General features: G+C 41.0%; 1 long non-coding RNA gene across 2 annotated transcripts in view; it reads left to right on the plus strand.

The window, feature by feature from the left end:
- The window catches only part of LOC116285039 (uncharacterized), a 44,053-nt gene extending 23,680 nt beyond the window's left edge, over positions 1 to 20,373 (plus strand). The window contains exons 3-4 of one of the 2 annotated variants that reach the window (XR_012063056.1): positions 2,149 to 2,930; positions 18,997 to 20,372. This is a non-coding gene — a long non-coding RNA (uncharacterized lncRNA). Of the gene's footprint in view, positions 1 to 2,148; positions 2,931 to 18,996 lie in introns of both variants that reach the window. The other variant, XR_012063058.1, reaches the window with a different exon arrangement.
- Positions 20,374 to 20,924: the final 551 nt, after the last annotated feature.

Below are 20,924 nucleotides of genomic sequence, written 5' to 3' on the forward strand. Positions count from 1 at the left end.
AGTTAATTCACCAAGAACAGAAAATATTCATGAACTCTTACGTATTTAATAATGGAGCTTCAAAATGTATAAAGCAAAAATTGACAGAACACAAAGAGAACTGACAAATCCACTGTCACAGAGAGTTATTTTTAAACTATCTTTCTCAGTAATTGATAGAAAAGCTCACCAAAAAAACTCATTAAAGATGCAGAATATAGGAAGAGCAAAATTAACAAGTTTGATTTAATGGGCAAAATATTGCATCCCCAAATTAATAAAAAAAAACATTTTCAATCATACTGTTACAAAAAATGACCTCATGCTAGCTATTAAAGAAGTCTCAACACATTTCAAAGAATTGGCATCATAAGTACCACATTCTTTGACAACAGTCCAGTTAGACATTTTTAAAAGACTAGAAATCTTTTTTAAAGGCAAAGGGAGTATTTAGTGTTTCGGCTGGCCACACTGACAGAGCCTCTCCTTGACCAAACTAATCAGGCTCCTCTGAGTTGTTTTTCAACTAGGCCTCAACTGTTGGATTTCCATTTTTGTTTCTACATTGTCCAGTTTTAGCAAGAATCCTGCTAAATCAGTTTACCCAGAATCCCCCCATTCTCCAAGCCTTATCACCCTTGACATCTGGTAACTCCTCCTCCGCCTTGCCTCGGGTGATGTCTGCTTTCACCCGGAGTTCTGTGAGTTGGTCCCTCCACACCTTAGTGGTTTCTCTTAGTAATTTTCCATTCTCTGACCCCACCTAGCTCCTTGGCTATACATTGCTACTTGCTCATGCTATATTCAGAATTAAGCCCAATCTCCGTTCCCCACTGCAGTGGTCCCTATACCCATCATGATGCCCCCCCAATAAACTCTGCCTCACTTTTCTTGAACAAATGTCACGAACAATTTTTTAACACATAGGATAATACTTTTTTCTTTAACAGTACATCAAATTTTGTTCCTTTCCAAAAATCCAGTGAAACCAAAATAAAGGGATTATTTGAAAAGTTAATTTACAAGTTCAGGAGAGGACAGGTAAGGACACACCAACAACATCTTGGACCTGAAAAGTAGACGGATGTTATTTTCTTGACAAAACTGAAAAATGCCAAATCCCCGAACAGCAGTAAGAAAAGCTGAAAGCCAGTCTGACTTTATACATCAGAAATCTCAAAAGCGCAGGAGCGGTAATACCAGAAACTTCTGGAACTGGGACTGAAGGTGGAGGGTGGGGCTTAAACAAAAAGTATAAATGGGACAAGGAGGAAACTTTTTAAGGCAGATTCCTTTCCCAAACATTATGAACAATTCCCCGTCCCCCACCACAGCAGCCATCCAGATGGTCTCTGGAGGGTGCACTGGGAAGAGCGAAGTAACACAGAGGCCAGCCACGTGGCAAGAGGCTGAAGCTTTATAGAAAGCTAGTCAGTGAGGCATTCTCAGGAAGTTAGAGAAGTCTTGGGGAGCATCTGAGGAAGCTGATGGATAGGTTTTAGAACTGTTTTCCTTTGTTTAATTTTGCATTTTATAAACTTAAGAAATATTGAAGTATAGTGTACATGCTTGAAAACTCTCAATAAAGTGGGAGGAAAGGCAGCAGGGCACAACCATAGAAGGAGCGACACAGCCACTGAGGATAGGACAAACCGGTTAGGACCAAGATGGCAGAAGTCTGGACTCATGGCACACCCCCAGGCACCATGACTGCTCCTAGGCTGACAACAGAAGGTCAAAAAGTAGGGGGAGGGGGGTGTTTCCTGGAAATCTTCACCCCTTCCCCAAAGTAGTTGGAATAATCCCCCTACTCATTAGCGTGTGAAATTACAAGCCCGTAAAACCCAACAGCTCCCGCGCCTCGTGGCCGCTCTGTCTCTCTTGCCCCCTGAGATGGCCCCCGCTCCGTCCATAGAGTGTGCATCTGCTTTTGCTTTACACTAAACACCCCCACACCTCCTGGTCGCTCCCTCTCGCCGTTCAGAGACGGCCCACACTCCGCCTGTGGAGTGTGCGTCTCCTGAGCCGTCTTCCCTTCTGAGAGAGACAGGCCCCACTCTGTCTGTGGAGGATGTATCTCTCTACACTGAAAAGGAAGGAAAAGAAATTCAAGTGCAAGAGAAGCTTTCTGATCACAACATTCTAACAGCCAGTTTTCTTTTTCTCTAGACTTTCTGCCCAGGCCTCAGGACCTGCACCAGCCCTGGTTCCCCTCCCAGGCCCACAGGGCAGCTCTGGGGGCGGGGGCCTGTGGCTCCACGTACCTGGAACTCTGACTTTGCCCATGCAGTCCTGGTGAGCAGAGGGTGACCAGGGCCCTTCTGAGCACAGATCGCTTTCTTGAAACAAAGGGAGAGCCCTTCCAGGCCACAAAATACTTAGTCAAAGTCCTTGTGTTCTGTCAGCTTTCAGACTTCGTCATTCATGAGTGAACTTGAACAACACCCGGACACACAGACGCCTCCTGGCAAGCCCGTGAGAAGAGGGACTGGACGCTACTTCTCCCAGCGATGCTGGCTCCCGACCTCCTCGTTAAGGTTTTATCCTCTCTCACTGACAGACAGAAAGGCATAGTGGGCCTTGTCAGTGTGGAGGAGGGCCTCTGAAAACCGCTCAAGTGTCGCAGTAAGCCATGCCAAGGTGCACCCACCTTTCTCTGTCCCTTCCTGGCCAGTCCTTGGAGAGACCAGGAAATCCAGAATTTCCTACAAGAACGCGGAATCCTTTGGAAATTTCATCTTGAGTCAAGGAAGAAGAATCACATACTGGCAAAGACAATTTTCCAGGGTCTCCAGCCAAGGGCCATAAAGAACTGGAAACAATGTCCCCAGATGCTGACAAGTTTGTGAGACCGGAATATTCATGAGGCCAACAAGTGAACACTGGCCCGTCCTTATGGAGAAGTCCTGCAGCAACCCTGGGCCAGAGCTGGGAGGAACACGTCCCCACAGGTATGTCCCTTCTATATTCCGCTTCATGGTCCTTAAGTCACCAACAGGGGCTAGCCCAGCCCATCACACTGTGCCCTGAGCCGGGTAGAAAATTATGAGACCAGCCTTTGTCCATGGTCCTGTCCTCACAAGACTGGAAGGACATCACACTCTGAGCTTGTCCTTGCCTCTCTCTCCTAGTTACTCCTCAATACCTGGGACCCAAAGCAATGGTGCTGCGGGAGTCTGCTGAGGGCCTTGTTCAGGGTGGTCGTGGCCCCTGAGGAAGGCAGGCTCAGAGGCAGTGATCCCGGGAGTAGGTCTGGGCCACCTAACCCAGTCCTGGAGGTGCCCGTCCCAGTCAGCTCTTCCCTGTGCAGAAGACCAACTCCCACTTCCCAGGACCAGCTCCGTGGCTGGCCCATCCACATTCCTGAGGGTCAGAGTTCTGGATTTCCCCTCTCAAAAGTGAACTATATTAAGACATCAGAGTGCTGTTATGGGTTCTGTGAACCTCGAGTCCTGCCTGGTCATCTCTACAGGTCTTCTGTTGGCCGACCTCAGGTTCAGCGGCAGTGGTGGACCCCATCTGATTCTGAACAAGATCATGGTCTTAAAGACAGGACTTAAATTCATTTAAACCTAGATCCCAATTCTGTTTGAGAGACAAGGGTTGCACGCATTGAATTATAATATCAGAAGCTTAACACTTAGAATTATCCAGGGAAATAATCTCTGCACCTGGAGTTTTTTTGGATGGAGACTTTTAATTATAAATTACATCTCCTTAATATATAGAACTATTCAGATTGCATTTCAAGGTATTGGTCTATTTAATCGAAAATTATCAGATTTAAATATGTAGAAATATTCATTATTTTGTATTCTTTTATGAGATGGTCAGTTGGGTGTGACTGTGGAAAGGACACAGAATAGGCTCAGAAAAGAACAAACAAGGTTTATCATAGTCACAGGTCCCAGGGACAGGAGACATGGCGTTCCACACAGGGCCACATGGAAAAGACACCAGGGTGGCCAGGAGGCAGAAGACAGGAAGGGGAAGGTTTAGGCCAGAGCCTTCCTTCAGTTTTGCAGGGCAGGCAAGGGAGGCAGGGTGAACAGCTTAGGACTGGCTAGATTGAGTGATTTCACCGGCATTGGGCTATGGGGGTGGTCCCTGGTTCCCTTGTATCTGGCTAGCTCTGGGATGATTAAGTCAGAGAAATATTGCCTTCTGGTGTACACAGGCCAGACAGAGGTCTGAATTAGTTTGCATATCAAAAGCATTCTCCCAGCTGCTTCACTTGCCATCTCTAAGACCTGACTTAGCCATAGGAAGGGCAGTCTGTCTGCAGCCAGAAAGGTTTTATTTTTGTATGTTCGTTTGTTTTGTTTAAGATATCAAAATATCATAATATACAGCTTTTGTTTGTCTGCAAAAGTCTTACTTTCTCCTTTATTTCTGAAGTACAGTCTTGCTGGATGTAATACTTGGGTTGGCAGATGTTTTCCTTTTAACGCTTTGAATATATCATGCCCCTCCCTCCTGGCCTGCAAGTTTTCTGCTGTGAAAAAATGACAAAACCCCAACAAAAGCCTACTTTCTTTAGCAAAAGGACCAGGAAAGGGGTACCCGCGCAAGACGGAAAACTTAGATAATACCCACTCTACTCTAGCCAAACAACAGGGAAAAACTGACCCCATCACTTCTGTATTCACCCTCCCTCTGAGCTTTTCACTCTCGTGGCGCTCTTGTCCTTGCCCTCCCCTTTCTCTCTCTAGGCGTTACGATTCCATCCATCCTTCAGATTTGGATGATAAACAATTCTGCTCTGAGCCCTTAGAACACAATCTTGGTCACTTCGTCAGGTTTCTATTTATTAAGGAAGAAACCTGATCTTCTAAGCATATACACATAAATGATGAGGTATCATGAACAAGCAGAATTTATTTCAGGAATGCAACACTGGTTAGCATAAACATTCCGTCAATATAATTCTCTTTTAAAAGTATGAAGAGAAAAACAATATGATTATCTCATTAAATACAGAAAACGAGTGTGACAAAATACTACTCTCATTTATGATAAAAACTCACAGCACATTGGGAATACAAGGGAATGTCTTTATTCTGGTAACAAATATCCACAAGTTAAAGCCAATGTCACATTAAGTGGTGAAAAATGAATATTATCATTTGTAGTCAACATTGTACTGGCATGTGCTATATAGTACTATCATGTAAGAAAAAAAATTTAATGTATTAAGTTAAAATTTTAATTTTAACGTATTACAACTAGAAAAGAAAAACTAAAATGGCTATTATTTATAGATGATCATTGTGTTTGCAGAAAGTACCAAAGACTAACAAACTGTTAGAAAAAGTCAATTTAGCAAGGTTACTGGATATAAGATCAATATATAAAAATCAATTGTATTTCTATGTACTAGTAACAAATAACGGAAAAAATGAAGCTTAAAAAACACCGTTTACAACAGTACAGTGAGCACGTCACGTCCTCTTACGCCCCCTTGCTAGTGAGTGCACAGCCCCGTGTCAATGCCTGCCCGTCTGCCTCCACACGTCGGTTGTACTTCTGCATTTCCTTCCAGTCTCTTTTCAGGTTTATCACTCTCTTAAAATAGGTATTTTTTAAACTTTAATTTACCAGCAAATTTTTTTCTTAAAAAGACAAAAAGTAACGCAGATACCAAACGTATAGAGTTGATAACAGTGGAGCTTTCTTCTTGAAAAAGTATTGAGTGAACTCAGAGCCATGGCTTCCTACAGAAATCTCCAAAGCAGTCTGAAACTCATTAATTTAACATTTTTAAGTACCCAAAGATCCAAACATTTTAAAAAATGAAATCTTTCTCCTGTTTTACAGAAAATACGGTCAGCAGATAGAAATTCCTTCACCTCTAAATCAAATAGAAACTTACCTGCTTTCTTACCTTTCTGTAGGCTTTGCCCTTCAGCCCAAGGTAGGGTTAGTTTCTCTCTATGGTCTAATTCTTTCGTATCGCAGAAAGTATGTTCTACCCAATGATCTCTTCTTTAATTCATGCTCATACATTATTGCCTCATTTATTAACACAGAAATGCTCCCTAACTCATCTTCTCCCCTCTACAAACAACCCTTTTCTTCCCTTCACTTAAACTTCTTGAAACAGTCTCAAACAGCCTGAGAGTTCTCATCTTCCATCTAACTTAGAATAATCTGTTCTTCTGTTCACCCCAATTCACAGAAATTGCTCTTGCCAAGGTCTCCAATGTTCTAGCCACCAATTCCGATGTCCTCTCCCTGGTACGTGGTTTGTGGCACCTGACACCACTGAGGTTCTGTTCTCCTTTGGCCTCAGAGACACCACTCTCTTCTTTTCCTTCACCAACTCCTTATCTATTTATTAATGTTTGATCCTTGCTTCTCATTATAACCTATACACTCTGCTGGCCAAGCTCATGTACCATGGTTTTGACTACCAACTATATATTCTAATTACGCTGAATTCTAGTCTTCTGGCTCCTATTTTCCTTTTAAATCTGTATGTATGACCAATTCAACACATATAAAGTCAGACTTGTTCGCCTCCTGTACTGCCTGCTTAGTGCATGGCACTACCATCCATCCAGGTAACCAGGCAGAAATCTGCGAGTCAACCTACCTTTCTTCTCAACTTACCTCTCTCAATTATTTGACTGCAAAAAATATGTCCTGTTTTACCACATATTCTTCACTCCACTGTTCCTGCTTGAGTTTAGAGCCTTACTTATTGTTCAAGTTACTGTAACAGCCCATATGTGTAGGCTTCAGTCTGTTCAGCCGTCTTCAACCTCCTTACTTCACTCTCTGCACCTTCTTGCCAGAACAATTTCCCTTACATAAAGTCTTTCATTGGCTCTATAAATCTCAGAATCAAATTCAAGTTATTTAGGATGACAAGATCTGGCCTCTGCCTTCTTCGCAAGTTTCAACATGTCTTCTCATCACTTAACAGGTGTTCTATAAACGTGTCATGCTGCCGCCCACCTTTCCCTTGGCATATGCGCTCCCTCTTTTTGAAGTATTCATCTCACTCTCTGGAGAATTCCTGTTGCCCTTCCAAAACAGGGCTCAGGCATCACTGTCTCGGGGACCCTGTCACTGGTCTTTTCAGGCAACCCTGGTTAGTGTCCATTCCTTCTTTCTGCGCCCTGCAAAGATCTCTACAGCATTTGTGTTCTGTCACGTAGTATCACTGTAACATCTGTTTCTGTGAAAACTACTTTAACACATTATGATAGTTTGCTTACCTCATTCGTCATTCCCTCCTGCCCCATCCTTTCGCCCCTCAGTTCACTATTCCTTTCTCTTGCACGATTTCCAGTGCCGGCAGCAATACCTGGCTTAGACCTGGTGTTAAACAAACATTTACTGAGCAAACCAGTTTTTAAAAGATTTTGAATTTTCCCCCTTCTTTTATTTTCCTTTGCAGCCTGAGATTTTTAAAAACTAGAAAACCTTACGTGGGGAAAACATGCTTATATTTCATGAAACTGATTCCTTTTTAAGACTTTGGCACAGGTGATAGGTTCTTAAGATTTCTCCTGTAGCACGCTAAAAAAACATTCACAGCCTTGACTTGGAAGTGACTACCTAATTAAACTCCTAATCAAACTGTATTTCTTCTAGTTAACATGCTGTTCAGAACATAGCAAGTATAGTTATATAATAAATATAATTTCAATGCAACAAAGAAAAATAATTCTGAAAACAAAATTAGAAATTGTGTAAAAAATTTGGGAGATGGTTAAATGTAGTTTGGAAGTAACTAGAAAAATAAAAGAGGAAGAGAACAGTTTTCTGGGGGGTTTGGGGCTCTTTTTTTTTTTTAATGAAAACCATGCATGAAGTTTGCAAATAGTTTAGGAAAAGGCAAGTTCCAGGCACTGAGGTAGCCTGCAGTTTGTTCTTATCTACTATTTGGTCCTTTGCTCTACAAGTGCACATACTTTAAGACTCTGCTTATTGCTATTAACGTGTTAGTGGTGATAAATATGCCACTGGCTTATACAGCTGGTATCTTTCTAATCAAAAATCCAGCACCCCTGTGTCCAGATTCTTCTCATGCTTACAGGTATCACATATAGCGTATAATGCCATATAAAGAGAGATAAAAATCTTACCTTTTATCTTACAGATGACCAAAATAAATACTTGGAATTATGATTTATTTGTCTTAGGATATTTTAAAAAGTGACTGACAGGTTTGAAACTTTTTCATGTATTTATTACATATTATCCTTAGAATTTAGTATCTGATGAGAATTAAAACAGAATTTTTCTTATTTTCATTACATTTGTTAAATCATTCTCAAGTATGTATACAGTTGTCCCTTAGCATCTGTGAAGGACTGATTCCAGGACCCCACCCCCCACAGATACCAAAATCTGATGACCAAGTTCCGTATATAAAATGGTGTAGAATTTGCATATGACATAAAATCCTCCCGTATACTTTAAATCATCTTTAAGTTACTTATAATACCTCATACAACATAAATGCTATGTAAACAGTTGCTGGTGTGTGGAAAATTCAAGTTTTGCTTTTTGGAACTTTCTGGAATTTTTTCCCAAGTATTTTTGGTTCATGGTTATTTGAATCAGTGGGTGGGGAACCCACTGATACGGAGGGGTGACTGTACACTAATGAGCTTTGGTTTAAGGAATTCACACACGCAAATCTACTTCCAAGGAGTCCTCTTCAATGTGAATTTTATAATGATTAGTAAGGGATGACCTCTGGCTGAAGAGTTTCCCACATGCATTACACTCATAAGGTTTCTCTCCAGTATGAATTCTTTGATGTGCAATAAGTGATGAGCTTTGTCTGAAAGTTTTCCCACATGATTTACATTCAAACGGTTTCTCTCCCGTATGAATCCTCTGATGTTGAATAAGAGCTGCACTTTGGCCGAAAGATATCCCACACTCCAAACATCGGTACGGCTTCTCTCCCGTGTGAATTCTCTGATGATTACTGAGGGATGAGTTACACCGGAACGTTTTCCCACACTCGTTACACTTGTAGGGCCTTTCTCCAGTGTGCATCCTCTGATGCTGGATGAGGGCTGAACTCTGTCTGAAGGCTTTCCCACACACTTTACATTTGCATGGCTTCTCTCCAGTGTGAATTCGTTCATGAATAATAAGCGTCGAGTGGGAACTTAAGGCTTTACCACATTCATTACAATTATACAGTTTCTCCCCAGTATGAATTATTCGGTGTCTATTAAGCCGTGAAATGGAAGTGAAGCCTTTTCCACATTCATTACATCTGTAGGGCTTCTCTCCAGTGTGAATTCTTTCATGCTGAATGAGAGATGCACTCTGACTGAAGGCTCGCCCACATTCACTACATTTAAAAGGTTTCTCTCCAGTGTGAATTCTCTGATGGTAACGAAGGGATGAGCTGGACTTAAAGGTATTGCCACATTCATTACATAAATAGGACTTCTTCCTGGAATGAATTCTCTGACATCCAGGAAGGGATGTACCACAACTGGACGCCTTCCTGCCTGGGTTGTATCTGTGGGGATTTTCTCGAGCATGGATTTTCTGATGTACAAAAAGGCCTGACCTTCGGCTGAAGGATTTACCGCATTCTTTACATCTATAGGATTTCTCCACAGTATGGGTTCTTAGGTGTTTACAAAGGGATGCACTGTGGCTGAAGGCTTTCCCACATTCTTTACATATATAGGGTTTCTCTCCAGTATGAGTTCTTTGATGTTGAATAAGAGCTGAACTTTGGCTGAAGGCTTTCAAACATTCTTTACATTTAAATAATTTCTCTCCAGTATGGTTTTTCTGATGTTTACGAAGGGATGAATTGTGAATGAAGGCTTTTTCACATATATTACATTTATAGCGTTTCTCTGCTGTCTTGAGTTTTGGTTGGTTAAGTAAATTTGAATTCTGCTTGAAGCTATTTCTTTGTATTTCATATTTTGAGAGTGTTTTTTCTCTAGCAATCCTCTGTTGCTTAACAAACACTGATTTCAGGCTGAAATTTTGGCCAAAGTCATTATTTTTATGGCTTCTTGTATGGGTGATTGAAATCACTTGTAAAATTTCATTTCTGTTCTGTTTCTTTACTCTGTCTTCATATATGCAGGGTTTTTCTGATAAGAAGTTCCAGGGTTCATCCCTTTTGAGTCTTTTCCTTATTAGCCCCCCAAACGATGAGTCTTGAGTTTGAGTTGACTTTGTGGTTTTAGGACTGCTCTTACATTCTGAAGCAAACAAACAAACAAACAAACAACAATAGAAAAGAATTGCCAATGATGACTAAATGTGTCGAAGAAATAAATACTAATGAAATCGAAATAAGGGCTTGCTTTCTGGCTAAAAGAAACTAGCAAGAGGAAAAAAATAGGGAAGTAACACTGTATAAACAATAATGGATGAGAGCTAAAGTACTCCGGTGAATAAAATAAAGGATGCTCATTTAAAGAAGGTCATAGTGTATGAGTGACCAAAGAATGGAGAGAAGGTGTTAGAGGAATTGGGAAATGCAGTCTAATACCCAAAGCCTATGACAGGCTCATAAATTATCTCCATGACACTATTCTCCTTTGTGTAATTATTTCTAATCTTGAATGTCTTCCCTACTTTTCCTACATGCCAAATTTCTCTGCAGCCATCAGACTCAATTCCAGGGTCAGCTCCTCTGTGCACTCTTACCTAACTCTGAGCTCCAATAATCTAGTCCCCTTAGAATACCACTTACCACAATATATTATTATAATGTATGTACCTAAGGGGAAAAATTATAAGTATATCTAGAAACAGTGAGAAAGCCTTAAAAAAATTCAGCACCGTTGATAACAAAAACATTCAAGAAAACATGAATTGAGGGATACTTCCTCAACAAGATAAAATACATATACTTTAGTCCTAAAGCCAGTGTCTTATTTAATGAAGAAACTCTAAAGACATTTCCACTATGATCAAGAACAAGGCAAGGATGTCCATTACTTTTGCCTCTATTCAACACTGTACTAGGTGTATTAACCAATACAATTACACAAGCACAATCAATTAGAGGCATAAAGATGAGTAAAGAGGAAATAAAAACACTTCTATTTGCAGATGGTATAATACTATAGCTAGAAAAACCTAAAAGAATCAATGATGAAACATGATCAGTAACATAAGAGAATATAAAATTAACACACTTTATGTAAATCAATAACCTTCATTTACACAAAGATTTAGGAAAATAAATCCACAAGAAATATGAAAAGATTATCTGGGGAAAAATTTACAACAGTCTTGAATGTTGTTCAAGTATACCTGAACTAATGGAAAAACCTTATTCTTGGATAAATCAACTCAATATTATAAAAATACAAAGATATTTAACAGAGAGAGAGGGAGATTTTTAATCCTGCGGGATTTCTCAACCTCAGCTGCCATTTTGGGCTAGATAATTCTTTGCTGTGCAGGGCTGCCCTGTGCATTAGCCCCTACCCTTTCCACCACTCCTACCCTCCCTCAAGTTGCAAAAATCAAAAATGTTTCAAGGCATTAATAAATGACAAAATCACTCCCAGTAGAGAACCAATGGTGATGAGATGAGACAAAAATGACAGTAAGCTGATAAGTGTTGAAATTGGGTGATGGATACACAAGAGTTCATTATACTATTTTCTCTGCTTTTATGTATGTTTAAACTTTTCCATAAAAAAACAAAATTTAAATTCTACCTTCTGTAATTTCTTGCAACAGGAGTGAATAGGTTAATCTTTTTCATCTTACAGACCATGTCTAATTGGGGGGAAATCAGAAATTAGTTACAGAGGAATGAAAATGGAAAACACAACTTTCCAAAACATATGGGGTGTAGTGAAAACAGTGCTAGGAAGAAAATCTGAAGATGTAATAAACAACAGAACTTTACAACTTAAGTAACTAGAAAAAGAACAAGCCAAACCCAAAGCTAGCAGAAGGAAAAAAATAATAAAGATAATAGCCAAAATAATAGAGAATAGAAAAACAATAAAGAAAATCAACAAAACCAAAATCAGTTCTTTGAAAAGATCTACAAAACTGATAAAACTTTAGTGAGACTGACAATAACAAAAGAAAGAAGACACAAATTACTAAAATCAGAAATGAGAGTGGTGACATTACTATGGATTCCAAAGAAATGAAAAAGATTATAAGGAAAAACTATGGACAATCATATGACAAAAAAATTAGATAGCTAGACAATATGAGCAAATTCTTAGAAAAACAAAATTTGCCCAAAATGAATTACAAAGAAATAGAAAATTTTAATAGACACATTATTAGTAAGGCAACTGAATCAGTAATCAAAATCTCCCAACAACAATAAAAAAGAAGTTCTGAACCAGATGGTTTTATTGTTGAATTCTGCCAAACATTAAAGAGGAAGTAGTTCCAAGACTTCTTAAACTCTTCCAAGAAACTAAAGAGAAGGCAATACTTCCCTACTTAGTCTATGAGGCCAACATTGCCCTGATAATAAAGCCAGATAAAATCTCTCCAAGAAAAGAAAACTGAAGACCAATATTCCTTATGAATATTGATTTAAAAATCCTCAATAAAGTACTAGCAAATGAAATTCAGCATATTGAAATGATTATACACCATGACCAAATGAGAAAAATGGTTCAACATATGAAAACCAATTAAAGCAACACATCACATTAACAGAATGAAGATATAAAATCACATGATCAGCTCAACTGATGCAGAAAAAGCATGTGACAAAATTTAACACCTTCTCAAGATTAAAAAAAAAAACTCAATTAACTAAGCCTAGAAGGAAACTCTCCTAACACAATACTCGCCTTAAAAAACCCATAGCTAACATCATACCTGATGGTAAAAGACTGAAATGTTTCCCTCTGAACTCAGGAACAAGACAAGCATGCCCACTTTTATCACTTTGATTCAACATAGTATTGGAATTTCTAGCCAGAGCCATCAGACAAGAAAAATAATTAAAAGGTATCTAAATTGGAAAACAAGAAGTAAAATGATCTTGGTCACAGATGACGTTAATCTTCTATGTAGAAAATCCTAAAGATTCCACAAAAACCTGTTAGAATTAATAAACAAATTCAGCAAAGTAACAGGATACAAAAATCAACACACAAAATCAGTTGTGCTTTCTTTCCTACTCTAACAATGAACAATCCAAACCAGAAACAGGGAAAAGGATTTCATTTACGACAGCATCAAAAAGAATAAAATGTTTAGGAATTAACTCAAAGAAGAGGTAAAAGATTTGTACACTGAAAACTACAAACATTGCAAAAAGTAAAGAAGACCTAGGTAAATGGAAAGACATCAGGTATTTGTGGATTGTAACATTTAATGCTATTAAGATGGCAATACTGCAGTGATCTAGAGATTAAATGCAATCCCTATCAAAATTTCAAAGCCTTTTTTTTTTCAGAAATAGAAAAACACGCCCTAAAACTCAAGGGACTCTGAAAAGACAAAATAGTCTTGAAAAAGAACAAAGCTGGAGTACTCACACTTTCTGATTTCAAAACTTACTAGAAAGTTATAGTAAATGAAGCATTGTAGTATTGGCATAAAGATGGACATATAAGGCCAACAGAATAGACTAGGAAGTCTGAAAATAAACCTTCACTTATATGGGCAAATGATTTTTGACAAGGGTGCCAAAACGATTCAGTTGGGGAAAGACAGCTTTTTCATAAAATGGTGCTGGGGAGACGATACGCACAGGCAAAAAATAAAGCTGGCCCTTTACCTAACACTGTGCACAGAAACTACCTCCAGCGAAGCCGCGTCTTACGTGTAAGACCTAAAACTTTAAAATTCTTAAAAAAAAAAAAAAAACCAGGGCAAAAACTTCATGACTTTGGATTTAGCAATGGTTTCTGGGATGGGACACTGAAAGCACAGGCAACAAAGGAAAAAATAGACAAATAATTGTACTTCATCAAAATTAAAAGCTTTTGCACATGAAAGGAAACTATCAGCAGAATAAAATGACAACCTACAGACTGTAAGAAAGTATTTGCTAATTATGTATCTGATAAAGAGTTAGTATCCAGAAATATAGAGAACTATGACAACTCAACAATAAGAAAACAAACAATCCAATTAAAAAATGGGCAAACGTCTTGAGTAGACATTTCTCTACAGAAGATATACCAATGGCCAATAAACACATGAAAAGATGTTCAGTGTATCACTGATCAGTCAGCAACCACAAACCCAAACCACGGCATGCCACTTCGCTTCCATTAATGTGGCTATTTTGTACATATACGTGTGTGTCATACACACATACACAGAAAATAACAAATGTTGACAAGAATGTAGAGAAACTGGAACCGAAGTAAAATAATGTGGCCACAGTGGAACAGTATGGCGGTCCTTCAGAAGGTTAAGTGGAGATTTAAACTAAAACGTGATTCAGCAATTCCATTCCTACAGATACACCCAAAAGAACTGAAAGCAAGAGACATTTGTACACCCATGTTCACAGCAGCATTATTCACAACAACAAAAAGGTGGGAACAACCTTAATGTCAGGTGACAGATGAATGGATAAACAAAAAGTGGCATATACACATAACGGAGTGTCATTCACCTTTACAAAGAAATGAAAGGCTGACAAATGCTACAACATGGATGAATCTTGAGGACGCTATGCTGAGTGAAGTAAGCCAGACACGAAATGACAAGTGTTATATGAACACAAGTACAAGTGTTCTACGAGGTTCCTAAAATAGTCAAATACAGAGAGACAAAAAGTAGAACACTTACTGCCAGGAGCTGGGGGAGAGGTGAATGGGGAATTATTTTTAATGGGTACAGAGTTTCAGTAAGGGATTCTGAAACATTTCTACAGATGGCTAGTGGTAATGGTTGTACAACATTGTGAATGTGCTTAATGCCACCAAAGTGTGTATTTATAAATGGTTAAAATGGTAAATTTTATATTATTTGTATTTTACCACAATAAAAAAATTAGGGGACAATAAAATGTTTTGTCAAGAAAGTGGATAAACTGTAATCTACATGCATAGCTGATGGGAATGTAAAACAGTACAACTGCTCTGGCAAACCGTTCAGTAGTTGCTTAAAAAGTTGAACCACCTCACCACGTGACCCAGCAATTCCATCCTAAGTATATACCCAAGAGAAATGAAACATATGCCAACATAAAAACTTTTATACAAATGCTCATAGCAGTAGTATTCATAATAGCCAAAAATGGAAACTCAAATAGCCATGCATGGATGAATGGATAAACAAAATGTGATTATATCCATATCATAAAAAGGAATGAGGTACTGATACATGTTACAACAAGGCTGAATCTTGAAAATATGCTAAGTAAAAGAAGCCAGATAGAAAGAGCTACACACTGTATGATTCCATGCACATGGAATGTCCAGAATAGTCAAATTCATAGAGACAGAAAGTAGATTAGCAGTATCCAGGGGTTAGGAGGAGGCAGGAATGTGGAGGGATGCTAACTGATATTGGATTCCTTTCCAAGGTGACGAAAATACTCTAAAATTAGGGGTAATGGTTGAAGATCCCTGTGAACATACTTAAAATCACTGAACTGTTCACTTTAGAAGCATGAATTTTATACTATGTGAATTATACCTCAATATAGTTGTTTAAAAAAGAGACAGAAAAAGCAACAATTCCCAGATGGCAGTCCCATAAGATCCAATCCCTCCCTGCCCCAGATAAATGACTCTGTGATTAGCAATGGCTGACTGAAAAAAAAAGAGTCTAGAGAGACAGAGGAGGAATTCTACCAAAGAGCCTAAAGATGAGCTGAAGTGACCACCAGAGAGATTAATCCCATTTTGAACTGAAAAATATGAAAAAAATAACCAAGATGATCAGAACAGGAGTACGGGAAAAACAGAGAGCTTAATTTAAATTCCCAGTTTACACCACTAGAAAAACTAAGTAAATGGAAGAAAAGCTATAGAAGAAAATAAGAATTAAAAATGGGAATCAATAATGAAAAGAATTGATATCTCTATCCAAATAAATATGAAAACCTATATGAAGCAGATAATTTCTTAGAGAAATACAGGTTACCAAAACTGACTCCAATAGAATTAGAAAGTTGGAACAGACCACTTTTCATTGAAAATTTAAATTTATTTAAATTTAAATTATATTAATTTTAATTTTTTATTAAATTAATTTAAAGTTATTAAAGAGCAAGACTGTAATAAAAAAGGCACTGGAAAATTCTATCAAACTTTGAAGGACCAGAGAGTCCTAGTGCCATATAAATTACTCCAGTGCATTGAAAATAAAGGAAAAGTCCCTAATTCCTTAATAAAGGAAATATATTGCAACTTAAACCAGATAATGACAACACAAAGAAAGAAAACTACATGCTAGTATCAGTTATAAATATCAATGCAAACATTCTAAGAAAATTATTTTCAGCAAACAGTTCCAACATGTTATTCTAGGGATGCAAGGATGGTTCACTATTAGGAAATTCATTAACATCATATAGTTTCCTCTTCTACCCACTGGGTTAAGACCAGAAATCATCTCCCACTCACCTGTGAATCCTCATTATGGCACTCAAATTACATATACAACATTTTTTTAAATTTTATTATTTTTATTGAATGAAAGATTCTTTAAATTCTATAGTGCTTTATAATTTTTACCATTTTCAAAACTTTCACGCACATGATTTCATATAATCCCATAATAAACTCCATTTTTCCCCACCCATATATTGTCTCTCCCCCCTCCCTCTTCCTAGTGGTAACCACTAGTTTGTTCCTTTATGTCTGTGAGTCTCTTTCGTTTTTGTTTTATTCACTAGTTTGTTGTATGTTTTAGATTCTACATATAAGCGAACCACAGAGTATTTGTTTTTCTCTGAGTTATTTCACTTATCATAATGCCCTCCAAGTCCATCCATGTTGCTGCACTCAGAGTTTTCCCTTCAGGGACATGTTCTCAACCCTGAGGAGGACTCGACACACCACGAGGTGGCCTTGGGGTATCTGGAAACATCTGGACTCCAGTCATAATTTCCATTCTGTTTAATCCAACCAGCACTTCACTCAGGAAGGGGGACTCCGCGTCCACCAGAGGCTCCCAAGGCGAAGGGGACGGGAACAGTCCCTCCTTCCCTCCCTCTGATCATTCACGCCAGACTCGGCCCACACCTGCCGGTGGCCCTGACGCCCATCCTAACCCTCCTCTGGTTCCCTGCTGCCTGTGTTCTCTGTTTACTTTGTGACAGTTTCCAGTAGTTCCCACAAAATTAGAACATTTCTCCCAAATGACAGTTACAAGATTGACAAGTGTGGTTCCCACCTCAAAAAATCTCAACTCGAGTGGGAAGGAAGCTCTCCCCTAAAGTGTGGGGGCTTTAGGGATCGACACAGCCTGTCCCACAGCCCCTCTGCTGGGCCCCCATGGGGAGGGGCCAACACTGACCCGTCTGGACCCGACCACAGCCTCAGACAAGACCTCCCACGTCTGCCAACTGGCTCCACGTGGGCTGCAGGCTGATCCGTGCGGAAGATGAGCCTGGGCCTGTGGCCAGGCTACCTCAACTCTCAGAGGCCGTGCCTGGCTCCCAGGCAGACCAGGTCCTGTGACAGGGCTCCAGGCTCAGCGTGATCTGGTCCTTGTTCCTCCCTCCTCGCTCCATCTGCACCTGCTGCCTGCCTCTCTCTGGACTCACACACGCCCTTTCCTGAGTCTGAACGCTTCTCCACATCCTGAGAGTGGTCCTTGCTGGCGGAAGCCTTTGCTGACACCGGCCCTCCTCTTCCACGTTCTCACCGCACCTGCAGCTCTCCCGCAGGGTCCCCACCAGACCCTGTCACTCCACACCCCTGGGTGCACCGAGCTCATGAACACCTGTCTGCCCCTCGACTGAGCTCCGCCAGGGCAGGACCTGCGTCCTTCTGCCCAAGGCTGCACCGCCAGTGCCCAGCACGGAACTCACTCACCGTCTACTACGGGACTGGAAAGCGGGGGGCGAGGGTTGGAACCTGGGTCCCCCAGAGCCTAGGCCTCCCCGATTCCACAGCTCTCAGCCCCCAACTTCCACAGCAGCCACCTCTGCCGTTTCTCTCCCCTGGTGACTTCTTCTCAGGCTCAGCCACAGATTCCTCCTTCTTAACCCACCTCATAAACGGGGAGGTCTCCTGGGACTCTGTCCTCACCTGCTCAGCTCAAGGCTCCAAGCGCCACCTTTGCCCGCCAGCTCCCTGACCACCCTGTTGAGTCCCAACCCCGTTTACCTCCCACAACTGTCCCCCGGCGACCTCTACCCGTATTTCACTCACATCTCAAATGAAACCCATCCCACACCAAATTCACCCTGCACCCTTAACAAAGGGGCCCCTCTCTTCCCTCCTGACCCCCTGCACGTGCCTTCCTCCAGGCCCTAGTAGCGCAGCGATCTCCACAAGGGTCCCACCCCCAGTTTCTCCTCACTTCAGTTCTAAGATCCAACATTTCCCAAGTGACCATTCTTGTTAAACACAAATCACATAATAAGGACTCCAGGAACATACTCTCCGAAAAATTACAAACATTACCTGTAAATGAAGTCCCCTTTCATCACACCCATTTTCAGCCCCACTCCAAATGTAACTAGTTACCAGCTCAGAGGTGTCCCCTGACCTCCTCTGGGCACTGGCCATACTACACGTACAGACACCCACGTAAGTTTCTTCACACATCAACAGCGACACGTCTTACTGACGCTCCATGACTTGCTTTAGTCCTTCACGTGCCCTGTTGCTCTGTCCACATCACTGCTCTTGCTCTCTGACTGCGGGGCTGTGGGCCAGCGCAGGGGCCCATCTCAGCTTCTAGCTCTGCCTTTACTGAAGGACACTTAAAGTGTTTCGACTCAGACCACTTTTTCTAAAATCTCAAGGATACAGGGTTCTCCTATTCAAAATCCTTGACTTACTCTCTCTTGTCAGTGGGCAGTTCACATCTCAGAAATGTACCAAAGCACCTGTCTGTCTAGTCTCATTTCCTTCCTCATCTCTTTTCCCACAGAAGCTGGGCTGGAGTCAGAATGGATTCTCTGCGAATCCTCAAATACACTGTTTGCTGAATGAATACATGAAAGTGGAGCCCTCCTCTGAAACAACAGGAAAGAGAAGAAAAAAGCTCCTGAGAGATTCGCCTGTGCAGTGATTACCAGAGCAGAAGAGGAAGCTTAGCCTCCCTTCTCCAGCGCTTCCGGGGACCGCGAACCTGGAGAAACCTTCCCGAGCAGCATCCCCAAGCCGCACCCCCACTCACCCCCAGACGGCCGCCTGCAGACGTCCCCACCCACTCACCTAGAGAGGCGCCTCCGGGACTGTCTCTCCCCACCTTCCAGGGGTCCTCTCCCTGCTGCAACAGGGAGATCACTTTGGGTTTGGAGAACGGGAGCCCTGCTCATAGACAAAAAAGAGGAAACAAACAATAAAAAAATGAAAACAACAAAAAAAAACCTTGGTTTTGACACAAAGAGGTATCAGAGATCTGAGGGGAAACTCAGAGGACAATACAAGGAGCTTCTGTGGGTGTTCAGGCTGCGTCCCCACGACTGAGGGGGTGTGTTAGGGAAACGGCGAGGGGCTCGTAGGACACACCCGGGTACTGAGTAGTTGTGTGTCGGGGAAATAGGATAAACACGCAGCCTTGAAACCATTAGCTTTCCACAGAAAGGGAAATGTTAGATGTACAGACAAAAGTGATATTTGTAACAGGTACGTATGGAAAGGATTATGTACCAGGCAGTTCGTTTAAAATGAGAAAACACTATGTGATTCCATCTGAAAAATGGTAGCAGTCAGCAAACTACGGGTCATAGGCCAAATCTAGGCCACTCTCTGTTTATACATGGCCCTTGAGGAAAGAATGGTTGAAAAAAAAGGAAAGAAAGGAATGGAGTATGTCACAGAGACCATATGTGGCCCACAAAGCCTAAATTATTTACTCCCTGGCCCTTTACAGAAAGAGTTTGCTGCTTCCTGGGAAAGAGAACTGGGAAACGCAAGCGGTGGGTCAGAGAAGAGGGTGGAGGCACGCTCTGTAGAAATGAGTGAACAACACATCACAGAACAGTCACAGTGCGAAATGTTTCCTGAACTATGAGGGAACGTCTAACGTGCAGCTCTGTAGATTTTCCCGACCACGGGGCGATTCCATGTCTATCGGGGTGAAAAGGTTTTAAATTTATTTATGGACTCCGAATTGTAAGTGCTAAGGCAAAACTCAGCTAAGTTTTTGGTGCCCCACGGCTTTTATCCAGGGAAGCAGGTGCTGAGTTATCCCCGTTTCCAAATTGTGGACTTCCAGGGGAAACCCCTTACCCAGCGAGACCAGGTTACTGTAGTTCTCCAGCATCACGTCCTGGTACAAGCTCCTCTGAGAAGGACCCAGCTTCCTCCACTCGTCCCGCGTAAAGAGCACAGCCACGTCCTCGAACGTCACTGACATCTGCAGAGACAAGCCGCCCCAGCTCAGCAGGGCCGCCCAGCACGCAGGCTGAAGAAGGCGGCGGTGGGGAGCAGACGGGCCCCCGTGAAATGCTCCTATACTATTCTAGGTTCTGAAGGTTCCGGGTCATTTGTTTAGTGAACAACTGACCAGTGACAAACATACCCCGAGTCGCATGAAGTATGAAGTGGTCTTGTGTTAACCAGTACAAGAGATGTATGGCGGTATTAAGGCCACTAGTGGGAGTGTTAACTAGAATAATCTTCCTGATGGCAATTTGATAACAGACATTAAGAGCTTTAATTTTTTTTAATTGAAGTACAATTACAATGTGTCAATTTCTGGTGTACAGCACAATGTCCCATTCATGCATATACATATATATATATATTCATTTCCATATTTTATAAGCTTTAAAATGTGCCTATTCTTTAACTCTCCAATTACTGTATTTGTTTCATAATGAACAGTGCACAAAAATGCACACAAAAGGA

This window comes from Vicugna pacos, chromosome 22 (genome assembly GCF_048564905.1).
Source record: "Vicugna pacos chromosome 22, VicPac4, whole genome shotgun sequence".
NCBI lineage: Eukaryota > Metazoa > Chordata > Mammalia > Artiodactyla > Camelidae > Vicugna > Vicugna pacos.